Source organism: Triticum aestivum, chromosome 6D, assembly GCF_018294505.1.
Source record: "Triticum aestivum cultivar Chinese Spring chromosome 6D, IWGSC CS RefSeq v2.1, whole genome shotgun sequence".
Taxonomy (NCBI): domain Eukaryota; kingdom Viridiplantae; phylum Streptophyta; class Magnoliopsida; order Poales; family Poaceae; genus Triticum; species Triticum aestivum.
In genome coordinates this window covers 321,597,227-321,612,558 of record NC_057811.1, presented here as the reverse complement: position 1 = coordinate 321,612,558, position 15,332 = coordinate 321,597,227, and positions in this window count along the sequence as shown.

Genomic DNA, 15,332 nt, shown 5'->3' with positions numbered 1-15,332 from the left:
ACCAATATTACTCTGCCAAGTTAAAAGTGTCTTGTCATAAGTGGCAATTCGAAAAATTAGAAGTAGTAGAACATAGAAATCAATGCAAGATGGAACCACTATCAAACTGCCATGTTAAAAGTGTCCAATCATGAGTGACTGATGCGGGATACACAACAGCAGTACTTTGATGTAAGAACATGGTATGATAGATAGATGCAGTGTATTCTAGACACAGAATGCCATGTCATATGCACATGTATAATGTATGAACTCAGCGGGTGCAATTTAATCAAAATAGAAGAAATACAGGCTAGACAACATATGCAACATGAAACCAATTATCACACTGTCAACTTAGAGCAAGCACCTGCGATGGTGGAGTATGGGAGATGAACTCATCATGTAGACTTGGGAGTTGGGACTTCAACTTCATTAGCAATAGTAGTGGCAAATCTAGAGAGTCTCTGTTTGCGTCGGTGCGGAGGACCACCAACATCCCCTAACTTATACTTTTCCTTCCTATTTTCTGATATTGCCTTATGAAGTCAAAACCACAAGAAGATGAATAAAATTAGCTCTGCATAACTGGTTGATGCATGATACAGACGAACACTACTTTGATGTAAGGCAAGCGCAGGATAGGAGGATGGAATATATACAAAAAAGACAGCGTTTCATATTCACACGTACGATAGGAGGATGGAATATGTATGAAAAAACAGTAAGCGGAAGGCATTTCAACAAAATTAGAAGAAATGAAAGCTAGGCACCATATGAACATGCAACCAATATCACTCTATCAGGTAAAAAGTGTCTCGTCGTAAGTGCCATTTCAAGAAATTAGAAGCAGTACAAGCTAGAAGACAATGCAAGATGCAACCTACATCACAGTCCCAAGTTAAATGTGTCTTATGGGTAAGTGATCGTTGCAGGTATAAGTTGTAAGCTACGCAGATGCAATTCAACATAATCAGAAGCAATACAAACTAGACATCATACGGAAAACGCAACCACATATAACAGTTCCAAGTTAGAGCAAGCACCTGTGATGGTGGAGTAGGGGAGATGTGCTCATCATGTACACGTATGTTCTAGAAACAGGAACACGTGTCATATTCACAGGCATTATGTGTAAAGTAAGCAGATGCAATTCAACAAAGTTAGAAGCAATACAAGCTAGACATCATACGCAACATGCAACCACATATAATAGTGCCAAGTTAGAGCAAGCACCTGTGATGGTGGAGTAGGGGAGATGTGCTCATCATCTACACAGCTACGTTGACTGTCTAGCCTTGCGTTGTCTTGCGAATCTTGTTGGGAGGATGGCGGAGTAGAATCTGTAGAGAACCTCCGTTTCAGTTGCTCGGAAGGACCACCATCATCCAATGCCTTGCCAATTTCCTTCAGCTTTATTGATTTTGCATTGTGAGGTCAAACCGACAAGAAAAAGGAATATAATTCGCTCTTCAGAACTCATTCATGCATGATACTGACGAACACTACTCTGATGAAAGGCAAAGTCATGATACGAGGATGGAATATGTACGAAAAAATGGACGGCTTGACATATTCACACCTATGATGTGGTAACTAAGCAGAAGGCACTTCAACAAATTAGAAGCACTGCAAACTAGACACCATATGAAAGGTGCAATCAATATCACTCTGCCAAGTTAAAACTGTCTCGTCATAGGTGGCGTTCATCAAACTAGAAGCAATACATGCTAGAAATCATATTCAAGACGCAAACCAATATCACACTGCCAACTTAAAGGTGTTCCATCATAAGTGACTGATGCAGGATACACAAGAAGAGTAGTTTCATGTAAGAACATGGTGTGATAGACAGATATAGTATGTACCAAAAACAGGAAAGCGTGTCATATTCACACGTATCATGTGTAAGCTAAGCAGATGCAGTTTACACTAATTAGGAGCAATACAAGCTAGACACCATATGCAACATGCAACCAGATATCACACTGCCAAGTTAGAGCAAGCACCTTGGATGGTGGAGTAGGGGAGCGGAGACTTGGACCTTGTAATGCACTATCAGTACAAGGAGAATCGGTACAGATGCTCCGTTTACGTTGCTGCAGAGGACCACCATCATCGCCTTCCTTACTCTTTTCCTTCCTCTTTCTTGATTTTGCCTTGTCAAGTCAAACCCACAAGAAAAAGGAATAAAATTTGCTCTTCAGAACTCATTGATGCATGATACTGACGAACACTACTTTCATGTAAGGCAGCCGCATGATAGGAGGATGGAATATGTATGAAAACAGGACGGCGTGACATATTGACATGTATGATGTATAAAGTGTAAACTAAGCACAAGGTGCTTGAACTTGTTAGAATCAATGCAAGCTAGAAACCATATGAAAGATGAAACCAATATCACTCTGCCAAATTAAAAGGGTGCCCTAACAAATGTATTTGACCAAATTAGAAGCAATACATGGCAACAGGCTAGAAATAATATGCAATATGCAACGAATAAAGGTGACTCATCGTAAGTGATTGATGCAGGATACAGAAGAGAGGTAGTTTCATGTAAGAACAAGGTTAACACATAGATGTAGTGTGTACCAAAAATAGGAAGGCATGTCATATTCACAGGTATAATGTGTAAACTAAGCAGATGCAATTTACCCTAATTAGAAGCATTACAAGCTAGACACCGTATGCAACATGCAACCACATATCACACTGCGAAGTTAGAGCAAGCACCTGTGATGGTGGTGTGGGGGAATTGCGGTCATCAACTAGAGAGCTACGTTGACTATCTTCATTTAGCCTTGCTGTTTCTTGAGAATCATGTGGGGAGGATGACACTGCACTCTTTAAACGAGTATGGCGTCTCACAGTAACCCACCCGGGTGACTGTCTCATCATAAGTGATTGACGAGGGATACAAAAGAGCATTAGTTTGATGTACGAACATGGTTAATAGACATATGTAGTATGTATCAAAAACAGGAAGGCATGTCATTATCAAAGGTATAATGTGTAAAGTAAGCAGATGCAATTTAACCAAATTGGAAGCAATACAAGCTAGACACCATATGCAACATGCAACCACATTTGACAGCGCGAAGTTAAAGCAAGCACCTGGGATGGTTGTGTGTGGCAATTGAGATCATCAACTGCAGAGCTACGTTTACTGTCTCCAACTGCTGACACTGCATCCTTTAGAGCGCTGAAACGCTTAGTGCTTATCTTCGAATTACACTGGAGCGACTTCTGTCTTTTCTTTTCAGCATTCATCAACACTGCGTCAGAGTCTGAAATACCCATGCATAAAAAACAATAGTGTGAGTATGGGTGAAGTGTGTGCACAATTAGTACAGTGTAAAGGTAGCAGATAGCAGGTCGGTGAGAAATAAATGACGGGAGACATATGATAGCTCTACAACATGCATGGCACACTAAATTACTACAGGATTCTATGAAAATAACATTCGACTGAAAACAAATAGGTCAGTCCATTTTTTCTGCACCGTCCGATGTACAAAGAACGGGCAGATCGCCTTCATCTACCTCCAGCCAGTCAGTGTTGACGATCTTCCTCGAAACGGCAGCGACCACCGGCCCAGTCCCCTGCCTGCGCCCTCCCCTCGACCTCACCGCACCGCCGTGCTTGGCACCGCCCCCGGCAATCCATTCAAGCCCCGCCGACCTCCAGATCGGGCGCAAGCAGCTCCTGCGCCCCACACCCCTATGATAGACACCGATGCGCCGCTTCCCCGGCGAACAGGCGGACTAGGTGCTCCGCGCGCCTAAGCGGGTGCTGCTTCTTTTAATTGCGGTTCGACTGACCCTGAATTGAAATCCAGGCGGGCTACTGACCTCTAGCAAAGGTGAAATAGTAAAGGGAGGAAACCTTGTGCATTTAGTATCACGAAGAAGATGCAGTAAGAAGTGCTCAACTGGTTTCTTTCGTGGGATGAATACGGTGTGAGCAGAGACGTAAGGTTTGCACGAATAAGGGAAGAGGAGTACCTCTTTCTGCTGGCAGTGCTGTGTCCTCCTTCTGTTTTTCCAACGATCTTCTTGTGGTTCGCTGGAAACGAGAAGTTGTGGAGGACGGTGCAGCCTTGGACGAACCCATGGCCAAGTTGTTGAGTGTGGTGCGGTGGCCGTCTGTCGGCGGCGGGGAAGCAGATCCGAGGTGGCGAACGACGACGTAGCGGGAACAGCTCCGGTGCGGTGGACGGTTGCGACAGTGGAGCGGCAGCAGTGAGGCGCAGGACGGCGTGGTCGGAGTGGTTCTGGTACGGCGCACATCGGCGTCGGCATCGTGGAGGCAGCTCTACCTCGGCTTCAGCTGCTAAGTCCTTGAGGGCGTTGCGGTTGCGGTTGCGTTGGACGACGACGTCGGGGTACCGGCTCCGGCGTGATGGAGGTGGGCGGCGGTGGATTGGGCGCTATGGGGTGGAGGACGGAGGAGGCTGGGGTTTCGCGGCTGGTGGAGAGGGTGTTTTGGCGCCCACGGAGTATGAATGGGGAAACGGAGGGAGGCGGGGAACTAAGGGGGAACAATGTTTCGGTTTGGGACGCGCTTGTTTGAAATTTGGGGAAAGTTACAAACTTTGCCCCCATCTAAAATTTCGGACATATTGCGGGTTGGGGGTAGGACAGTAATCTCAGGTGTCCCATATGTGGGCGGGATAGATTTCGGCCGAGCGCATGGGTGTTTAGGCGCCCACGGCGTATGAATGCTTCTCGGAGGCGGTTGAGACTGGCGTCTTGGTGAAGTTACAAACCTACCCCGGTTTAGACCTTTGGACATCGGGCCGATAGGCTACACGGGCCAGAGTCAGGACAGTAATTTCCTACCACCAAACATTAGTCTCGCGCGGTTTCGGGTGACCAGAGGCCTATTTGGCGCTTCGTTCAATATTTGGGAGCAGAAGCATTAACGTTTTCGGTTCTCTTGAATTGAACATTCAGGATTTGTCAAACTTCACAAATCTTTACTCTTGAAAATCCTAAAGCTACGATTATTTTGGAATGGAGGTGGTACATTTGAATATACATTGTACACGAGTATATATTAAAAAATATGCAACTTACCTCAGTTCATGCATGGTTCCAGATATAATCTCCTTGGTTGCAAAAAAAAGTTAGACATGCGTATGAATATATATAGCATGTTCAAACGCACAACAAAGATTGATGCCCCCTTTTACATCTGATTTACAAATGCCATTATCTCGGGTTCAAATAGATGAATGCACTTCCTATGAATTCGAATCTTCGAAACCCCCTTTATGTTGAATTCGACATGTATTCTATTTCGTAGCTAGCAATTTGGAATGTATCCATGCAAGTGACAAATGTATAAAGTGCTTCACACTAACAACATGGAGTGCACTAATTAATGTTTATATATGAATTGCAAAAGCATCCATTGCCTGTATTTCAAACCGCTCTCACTCTATGGATCGATAATATGAAATAAACACATGCACATGCTAGAATTCAATAGAGTATGGGTGTCTGATAGACCGATTTTCGTCCATACGCAATTTGCAAAATTCATGATCTCATCCAAAAATAATAATGCCATTTATATTTTAATTTAATGCGTAGAACCGCCTTTTACACGTAGATGCACTATGCCTCGGCCCGTTCTCACAAACGCGCTATATATCTCTCTATCTACCGCATAAGTGCACACACTTTATATGCATCGGCATTTCTCTTTCACACATGCTCACAATCTCTCTCGGGGTGTCGGGGAGTCTCACGCACATGCTCTCTCTGTATCTCTCTCTCTCTCTCTTTCTGACTACTATGTACCACTCTTTTCACTAATCTCAGTTGGAAAACACTATTTCTCTCACATGCATATATACACACGCACGGTCTCTACTAGCCCTCTATACGCACATATATGTGCCTACGTGTCTCCCGCACGCACATTATCTTTAGGCCTCTCTCGCACACATTGCCCCCCCCAGACACACCTCTCTCTTAGTAGTTGGCAGATATGATTCCATCATATCATTCGGTAGGATATCCCTGACTGTTAGGCTGGATGGTAATACGAGGCAAAGTTTTACCCTAGTTCGGACCCTTGCAGTTGAGGAAAAAGCCTACTCCTGGTACTGTATATTAGTGATAGGGGTGTGTACAAAGTACACGTGAATACCAGGCATTGTGCGTGTGTGTATACTATCGACGAACTAGCCCCCAAGCTTCTATAACATACTGGGGGCCTAGGGTTACAAATCATATATAGTCGGCTTATCACCAGTGGGGATAGAGTCCTCCGCGACTCTGGTAGCTAGCTTCGTGTTGTACGCCGAGTCCTCCACATGGGTCTTCGTATAACGCGTCTCGATCCAACCTATGTGGCGCAGGATGGAACCGACCCATGAGTCCTCATGTTGACCCACCACAACTAGAAATGATGTGCCCACCACACCACACACGCAATCGGCCACTAAGAAAATAAGCATATACAATAGTACAATGTTATACATGAAAGTTAATTGCATGGTGCATCCAAAAATATTTGTTCTGCATTGTGAATGTTTATATATTCTCCTAAAATATTAGTCACGGGAAAGAGAAACGAAGGGCATATCTCTCCTTGTCTCCACCGGACATCCCCTCTTTCTACACCACTTTCACGTACGCACACAAACTATCTCTCGGCCCTCTAAAAGTATGCATGCCCACGACACATTCACGCATGACGGTCACTGTATTTCAAGCTAAAGCACTATACGGTCACTGGAGTTCAGAATATGCTCATTACGGTCACCGTATACATTCTCGTGGTGATCATACGGTATCTAGCTCACGATACGTCTCCGTATTTTCTTGATGACACTGACGGACTTTGCATTTGATGCGTGCTCCGTATTTTGTTGACGACACTTACGGTCATTGTATTTGAAGCGAAAGCACGATATGGTCACTGGACTTCAGAATAAGCTCATCACGGTCACCACATACATTTTGTCGTGCTAACCAACATGTGGTTGGATGGTTAGGAGGACAGTGGTTTCTCGAGCCCACCAGGGTTAAAGTCCAGGTGCTCGCATTTATCCTGGGTTAATTTCAGTATTTTCCGGCGATGTGCGTTCAGTGGGAGGAGACGTTCCACTCGACTACGAGGCACCTATGGTGACTTCGTAAAATCTCAAGATCATATGCTGGCCCACTCTCTCGAAGGTGCTCATAGGGGTAGGGTCTGCGTGTGTGCGCTTATAGCGGTGAGTGCTTGCGCGTATATATGAGCCCTTGCGTCTGTACCGTGTTAAAAAATACATGTCATGATTATACGGTCACTGGCTCACCCGTACAACTCCGTATTTTGTTGATGACACAATCAATTGACCAGTCAAACGTTCCACGTGGCGCAACTAGTGTTGCACCATCGGGGCGCGTAACCGTGGGGCCCACCTGTCAGCCCGTATATGAAAGAAAGAAATGGTAGTTTGAGTCTGTACTGTGTTAATAAAATACGGAGTACATTTTAGGGTGATCATACGGTCACTGGCTCACCATACAGCTCCGTAATTTGTTGATGACACGATCAATTGACCAGTCAAACGGTCCACATTCAGCAGCGCACATTACCATAGGGTCCACCCGTCAGCGCGTATATGAAGGACAAAAATGGTAATAAATTAGTGGTCGGTGGGTACTCGAAGTCGTGAGACCTCTGGTTGGCAGTCGCCGGCGGTGGGGGGCGCGTTGATTGGGCGGTGGGGTGGGGATCGCCGGAGAAAAAGCTCGGCGCGGGGGGGCCTAGAGGGATGGCCGGTGCGGCGGCGGACCGGCGGTGAGGAGTGGTTTCGGGGCGGGCGGGGCGGCGAGGCGGCGCGGGCCGGCCGCGGGCGGCGGGGGCCGGCGGTTCGGCCGGTGGTGGCTGGCGGCTCAGGGGGTGGAGTTTGATGATAAACTGCAGGCCCTTGATTTCGTATCCAACGGCTGGAAAATCTAATGACCAGAGATGAAAAAGTCAGTCGACTGACGTGTAGCCTCACCCCGCACGTACACACGCACGCAAGACACGCACGCATGCAGGCGTGCAACACTGACACATACACATAACGAACACACGCACGCATGCAGGCGTGCAACACTGACGCGTACACATGCACTCACGAACACACGCACGTACGCACACATGCATGCAACACTGAAACGTACCCTTGCACGCACGCAACACTCGCACGCCTGCATACACACAGCACACGACGCAAGACACACGCTCAACCTATACGTGCATGCACCCTTTGTTAAGGACATGGATTGTTACGGGTATTAATCAATCTTATATGTGATAAGCAGAACATTGATGTTTGTAGCGGTCTTTATGAATCACAACGTATCGAACGCGCTATCAACATAGTAGGCTTATCTACATGAAAAGGATGACGTCACACTCAATGAACAATCATCGGTTTATGAAATGCCCGCTTCTGACCGCCCTGGCCCACCAAAGGTTCCTCTGCTGTGCGCTGCCTGCGTTGGGTCACTGACATGCAGGCCATGTACCCAAAGAGCCCACACGTCAGTGGAAGAACGGCGCGCTGTCCTACGTCAGAGTCGAGGGCGCCACTCGCTGCACGCCCGGCTGAACACGCCTCCTTGCCGCATTCAAACGCCTCCATGAAACCCGCCCGTGTGGAAGCCGAGAAACCCACTCTGGACACACGTCCGTTCATGACCGGGTCGGCATTAAACGCAACGCCGGCCGAGCTCCTCCCGTCCGCCGTCTATTTAATCTCCTATTTAAACGAGGCCAAACGCCAGCCAAGAATCGCACACCTCCGTCGCTCCCCTATCTCCTCCTTCACCGTTTTGTCCACTCTTACAATGGCTTATGAAGAGTAGTTATTCCGCATCCAAGTTGGCTGGGTGGCCCGCCAAGCCCGCCGGGTACGAGCTATGCAGCTCGTTGATCAACCTCCCTCCCCTCGCCCGACGGAGCCAGTTGCTGCCCCAAGCCGGCGCGCGGTTCAGCAACTCGCCGCTCTAGGCCAGCTCAACGAGGAGCGGTGCACGGGCGTCGTTGCTGCCGTCCACGCCGCCGCCTCGTACCGTGTCTCACGTAGGTGGGGGACGTGCACGAAGAGAAGAGGTGCACGCATGGCGCACGTACTCCCGTCTCTTTCCCAACCACACCCGCGCGGGTACACGGTGGAGCTCATTTCTGTACGAAAAGGCAGCCCACGTGGTAACTTGACACGTGTACTGGTTGTCCACTAGATGGAGGGAGGATCGTCTACCACGGGTGAACAAACAATTGCGACTTGACGCGTTATGTTAAAAAAGAGCAAACCATGTGGGGCCTACCTTAGAGGCAAGGCTCTATACACTGGAGTACTTTTGATGTGTCCCGTCAACTCGCAGAACGAGGAGAAGCTTGCTTAGTACGCCGTCTCCCCAGCCCACGGGCGCGGTGGCTCGCAGGATGAGGTGAAGCTTGCTTACTACGCCTTACGCCCGCTCCCTCGCCCACGCGCGCGGTGGCTCGCAGGACGAGGAGAAAATTTTACTAGTACTCCCTCCGTTTACTCCTCGTCCCTACTACCTTCGTTAGAGAGATTATCATATTGTTTGGAATATATATGTCCTTTAGTACTCCCTCCATTTACTTATACAAGGCCACTATAAAAAAATACATTTTGCATCTATACAAGGCCACAAATAGTAATCGAGACAAAAGTTACTACTCCCTCCTTTCCAGTTTATGGCTCAATTTCAAAATCTCTCCAACCAAGGTAGACGGTGAGTGGTCGAATTAATTTCGTACTCCTAGTTTGCACAAGTAATTAGTACGCTCGTTTTTCTCAAGAAGTAATGTTTACCGAGGCATTAATTAGAACGAATGCATGAATGACCACTAAATTTCCATGAACTTCTACATGCATTGGTGAGTTTTCTCTTGACACTGCTTGCATCGGGTGATCTAACGCACCTCGAAATCCAACATGTGATGGTACTACTACTAGTAGTAGAATTGAGACTTATAAAACGGAAAAACGAATGTTTTGTAGATGAGCCCTATAAACCCTAGTGGGTACGTACTCCGTAAAATCAGATTTTCCCAAAACTAAGTCGCTCAACCTTTATTTGCTTGTTTCCCTTCCTGCCTCCTTGCCTCGAACAGACTATGCCAAACTCCCCTGCCTGCCGCGCGGGAAAAGACCCGCCCTCGCCTTTTTTTAGTCCGGGTTTGTATCGATGGATCGCGCGAAGCAGCAAAAACCCAAGCCGTGTCTTGTACTCCTCCGTCGACGCTCGCTTTCATGAATTATGTACTTCCTATCGCCGACATGTGGGACATATAGCAACCGAGTCGACGTGTCAAGCACCAAATAACAGTGCAGAACAGCAGAGGGGACGCACCCCAGTCGTACCGCCCTAGTAGTAGTAGTAATGAGCAATGAGACGTCAAATCGCAATGCCGCACCTTCCCAGACGGACGAAGCAACCATTATTTCACACTTCGGTTCGCCATCATCTCAAACCACGTAGTATTGCTTCTGCCTCAAGAGGGACACGCACATCGCCTTGGTACATCATGACACGTGGGACCGCATGACAGGCCATGCTCCCCAGCCGATCGCTCGGTAAAATCACCTCATTTTTACTACTATACTTCCTCCGTATCGGTTTACATGGCATGCACGTCGTTCTAGGTTGAGAATTTAACTGGCTATATATGTGATGAATAGTACTCCCTCCTTTTCGGTTTATAGGGCTCAATTCAAAAATCTCACCAACCAAGGTAGATGGTGAGTGGTGGAATACTTTTTGTAATTTGCAAAAACACCTAATTAATGCTCTTGTTTTCCTCAAAAATTTATGTTTACCAATGTATTAATTGCAATGCATGCATGCATAAAGTACATGCATTGGTTAATTTTTTCTTAATATTTGCATGCAATTATTTAATACACCTTGGAATCTGAAATTGTGATGGGGAACAACGAAATTGAGCCTTATAAAATGGAAAAACTAAGATTTTGAGAGAAGCCCTATAAACCGGAAAGGAGGGAGTATATGTTTAGAAACTACACCCGCTTAATAATCCAATGATATACTTTTTGTGACATAGTAACTCAGATTTAGTTAGTCAAATGGATGACCTAGAACTACGTGCATGCCCTATAAACCGAGACGTCTAAAAATCGAGACGGAGAGGGTAGTTCAGTACGTATCTTTTTAGATCAATATAGTCGGGATTCACCAAGGAGCAAAACCAAGTGGTAGGATGCACCTGTCGTGTTGGCCTAGCGACTCAAGCAGGGTCAGTCCGCACATGAAATGGCGACACACTTAACAGGACCCCTTTGGCCGACATGTGGCTCATCCACCGTCTTGTTCCACGTGCGATGTACCAAATTACAGTTCGAAGCAGCGGTTGGAATTGGAGGCACCCCGGTCGTAGCGCCGCAGTAGTAGAAAATGAGCGATGAGGGGTCAAATCACAAAGCCCCACCTTTCCCGCATTAAGCTGGACAGACGAAGCAAGCATCATTTCACTCTAGGGCGCAAGAGCATAAAGAAAAGAGAAAACCAATGATGCGTGCGGCAGCTACCTAGGGCACCCTAGGGTAGGGGTCTCCACTACAGATCATTTTTTTGAAAGCGCCTCCACTACAAATCGGCTTCTCCCTCGTCCTCTTGAAGAAAACCGATGATGCGTGCGGCGGTAGGGTTTGTAGGAGTACTACTAGGGCGTGCGGGGCCACGTCGTAGTAAACGGGAGAGGGATTGAGTTCGAGTCGACGCCTTAAATATGTGTGGGCCGCTTGGTTTTAGGGGAACGAGGCAGCATTTTGGGTTCGGGGACCAGTGGAGATATAGTACGTACAAAAAATTGTGGACGTAGGTTCGACCGAAAGGCAATGATGCATGGGCCCTGCATTTTGATATACCCGGGGCCGCGTGAAATTTGCTACTCTACTCAAAACTAGTAAGGTACACATGCATTGAACGCATGAGATTTCGAAACCAAATTATGAATAAATACACACTATAGCATGTAAAGCTTTGAGTCATATATGCATGATGTAGATGTTCGTTTAGTTCTTATAGTTCATCTCATTCAAAATCAATTAGTTTTATAAAAATGTTAAGATTCATGGGGTTGTGCATTGTAAAGCATAAAGTAAAAAACAAATAATGGCAATTCATTTAGAAAAAAATCAATTATGATACGGAAGATTCTAGAACAAAGGAGAAGTGCTTGTGTTTTGAGGTTTGTGCATTATGCTTAAGTTCAACCATCGAGTCTTCTAAATTGTACATGTGGCAGATCTGGTGGAATGTTGATGATATCCAACGGCCAGTAGTGCTCGGATTTGCCATCTCTGCACTGTCGGATTAGCTTCATCCAGCGACCATCTTTCAAGTTATTCGCACACTATATAGTTCTTGTGCCATAGTTGCATGTCTTGGAAAAAAGCTACTAGTGGGTTGTACTAGCTATTTAGGAATATAAGATGTATACATGGAAGTTGTAGGGAAAGAGATGACATGGAGTATCTCAATTCCTATGAGTAGGGATTGGAAAAGAGATGTCATTTGGTTGACATCATAGGAACTTTTCTATTGAATCTAGAGATGACATGTATCTCAATTCCTATGAGGAGGGATTAGAAAAGAGATGTAATTTGGTTCATATCATAGGAACTTTTCTATTGAATATACGCTAATGTTTATTTTCCTTTGAAATTATGGGAGTATAGGAATCCATTCATATGAACCAAGTGGCTCTAAAGCTATAGAAATGATATCATGTTTATTTCCTTTGAAATGTGGAGTATATGAATCTATTCCTATGAACCAATTGGCTCTAAAGGAAAAAATCCTATAAAAATCATATCATATAGAGTTCCTATGATATTCCTCCACACCAAAGGATGGTTGAAATTGCTGCAGGTGATACGATGGTCTTTCTTTGTAGACTCCTCCCCCATCTTTATAGTTACCTCTCGAAGATGAATGAAATGATATATACAGGGTATTCTACATGTGCAATTTGGTACACGAAAACTCGGTAAAAGTTTGCGAGGTTCGAATTTTCAATAAAGCTATATGCACTGCATTTTGGAACGGAGGGAGCATACGGCAGTTGCTAACACTCACGTGGAAGATTTGTGTGTAGGAGGAGTGGCTGTTCTGTTAAATGACATGGCAAAACTGACACTGTCGGATGCCGATCTAACGGTTCTTACGGCGTTCGTCAGGAAAAGGCTTGTGGCGAACGTTTGTCGGATAATGATTTACGGACACATGCATTGCATTGATACGTGCCCCCTCTCTCTCACGCACACGCACCCTCCCGAGTCCTCTCGCACCCACCGTCTATCTGCAGGTAGACGTCACACACATATGTGCTCTTCACACCCTACCCTCAGAACTTCTAAAAAACAAAAGACGTCGCGCACATTTTATTTTAGCTCACACGTCACACACTTATACTATTACTCTTGTGGCGAACGTTCTTTGGGCATAGTATATTGTACTCTCACGAAGAGAAGCGGTGCACGCACGCACTAGTTCTCTCACACCCACTCGCGGGTACACGTAGGAGCGCATTTTTTTGAAGCTGGTACAACAAAATCACTCCACTATATATATAAGCAGGAGCCTTAGCGCTTGCTTTACTAGGGTTCCTCTCGTTCACTCTCTCATGCTCTCCAGATCTAAGCAAGACATAGGTGGCCACACTCTCTCTCAGCTCACGGCTGGTCACAAATCCGGCCGGACAACCTCGACCGGGGCAGGGGTGTAGGTGCATCGTTCACGCTGTCGTCGGCGGCGAGGGAGGAGACCAACGGCTGCCCGCGCGTCCCGATCGGCGGCCGTGCCGTTCTCTCCGAGAGAGCGCCGGCTCCGGAGGGCCTCCGACCCCTTCTTCCTCCCTGCGGTATTGTGGCCAAGATGCGGCCTCCCGACGCCGTCTTTGCCACATGCCGACGACCCTCAGGTATATATTCCTTCGAAACCTGCCTTGCTCTACTGCCCCAGCTCCCCACTTGGCTTCGTGTGGATCTTTTTCTACTTCCGTCCGCTGTTCCAAAGCCACCTAGACTTTTACTATTATTAGAGGTAAAGCTAGTTCATACAGTCGACTCTAAGAGTTGGTTCAAACAGGGAAGAAAGTGGGAAAGCTGTAGCATGAATCTAGGACTTGGTTCTAAGAGGAAACGGGGGAAAGTAGTAGATACTGGCTACCCAACCGGTCTCTTGGTTGAAAAGACGAAGAAAGCATGGTGGATGGCGAAGGGTGGGGGGAAGTGGACCTATCTCTTGGTTGAAAAAGGAAAGAAAGTGACGGGTGTTGGGGGACAACGCAAATGAGAATGAGCAGGTCTAGATTTCCTGTGCTCACATAGGAAAATGTCGCCGAGGAGATAAAAAATGGGACAAATGCAGACATGCTGCCTGAGTGTTTGCCGCTCTCGGCAACCACATCTGCCTCACCACTTTATGCCTCTGCTGTCCCTACGCCCATATCGCTACCGTTAATGTAAAATCACATGAAGCATTAAGCAATGCCACCTAATGTCACTATAAGTAATGGTCTAGTGCCGTCGATAAATTGAAGCAATGCCACCACCATTTTATGAAGTGCTTCCGTCTTGCTTTATTTCCCATGAATTGTGTTTTTGCAGTTACACTTAAATCTCACACCGCTAACATTGCTTCATCCCAGTGGAACTGCACAAATTTGATTGCACATTTACTGACCATGTGCTACTCTCATGACAGTAATACTAATGCTATTGTTCTGCATGTTAATCTAGTGGCAGTGTTGATGTGATGTGATGCTACTTACTTAAGGACACTTTCATACTGTCAATCTAGTGCCAATTATAACACAATAGATGCTGCTGTTAATCATACGCCACTGCAAATATCTGTCACTGTTTAAATAACCGTATTTCGTATTTGCGCAAACAGGGATGTCTGTCTCCATATCGTTTCGGGATGTCTGTCTCCGTATCGTTTCTATCCGCGCAATCAAAAGCACACACCTCAGTTTTAGTAGAACTGCGCAAAATGAGATGGCTATCCCTCGTTGCCGTCGTCTAACCACCCGTCTTCCAGGTATTCCTACATTGGTAGTTACTAGGTAGAATGACCAACGCAATCTAAAAGAAGCTGATTCATACGTTTTACTTCCTGATTGCAGTGCAGGGACGAGCGAAAACATCTGCATCCTAGTCCGGAATGCACTTTCCTCCAGTTCATCCATGGACCGAGGACAAGCTGGCACGGCTGCACGGAGGTTTTTGGGACAGGTGCGCGGACAAGAGGCATTGTGGTCTGCTTATTTCTGCAAATAGCGGTGCTTAAATTTA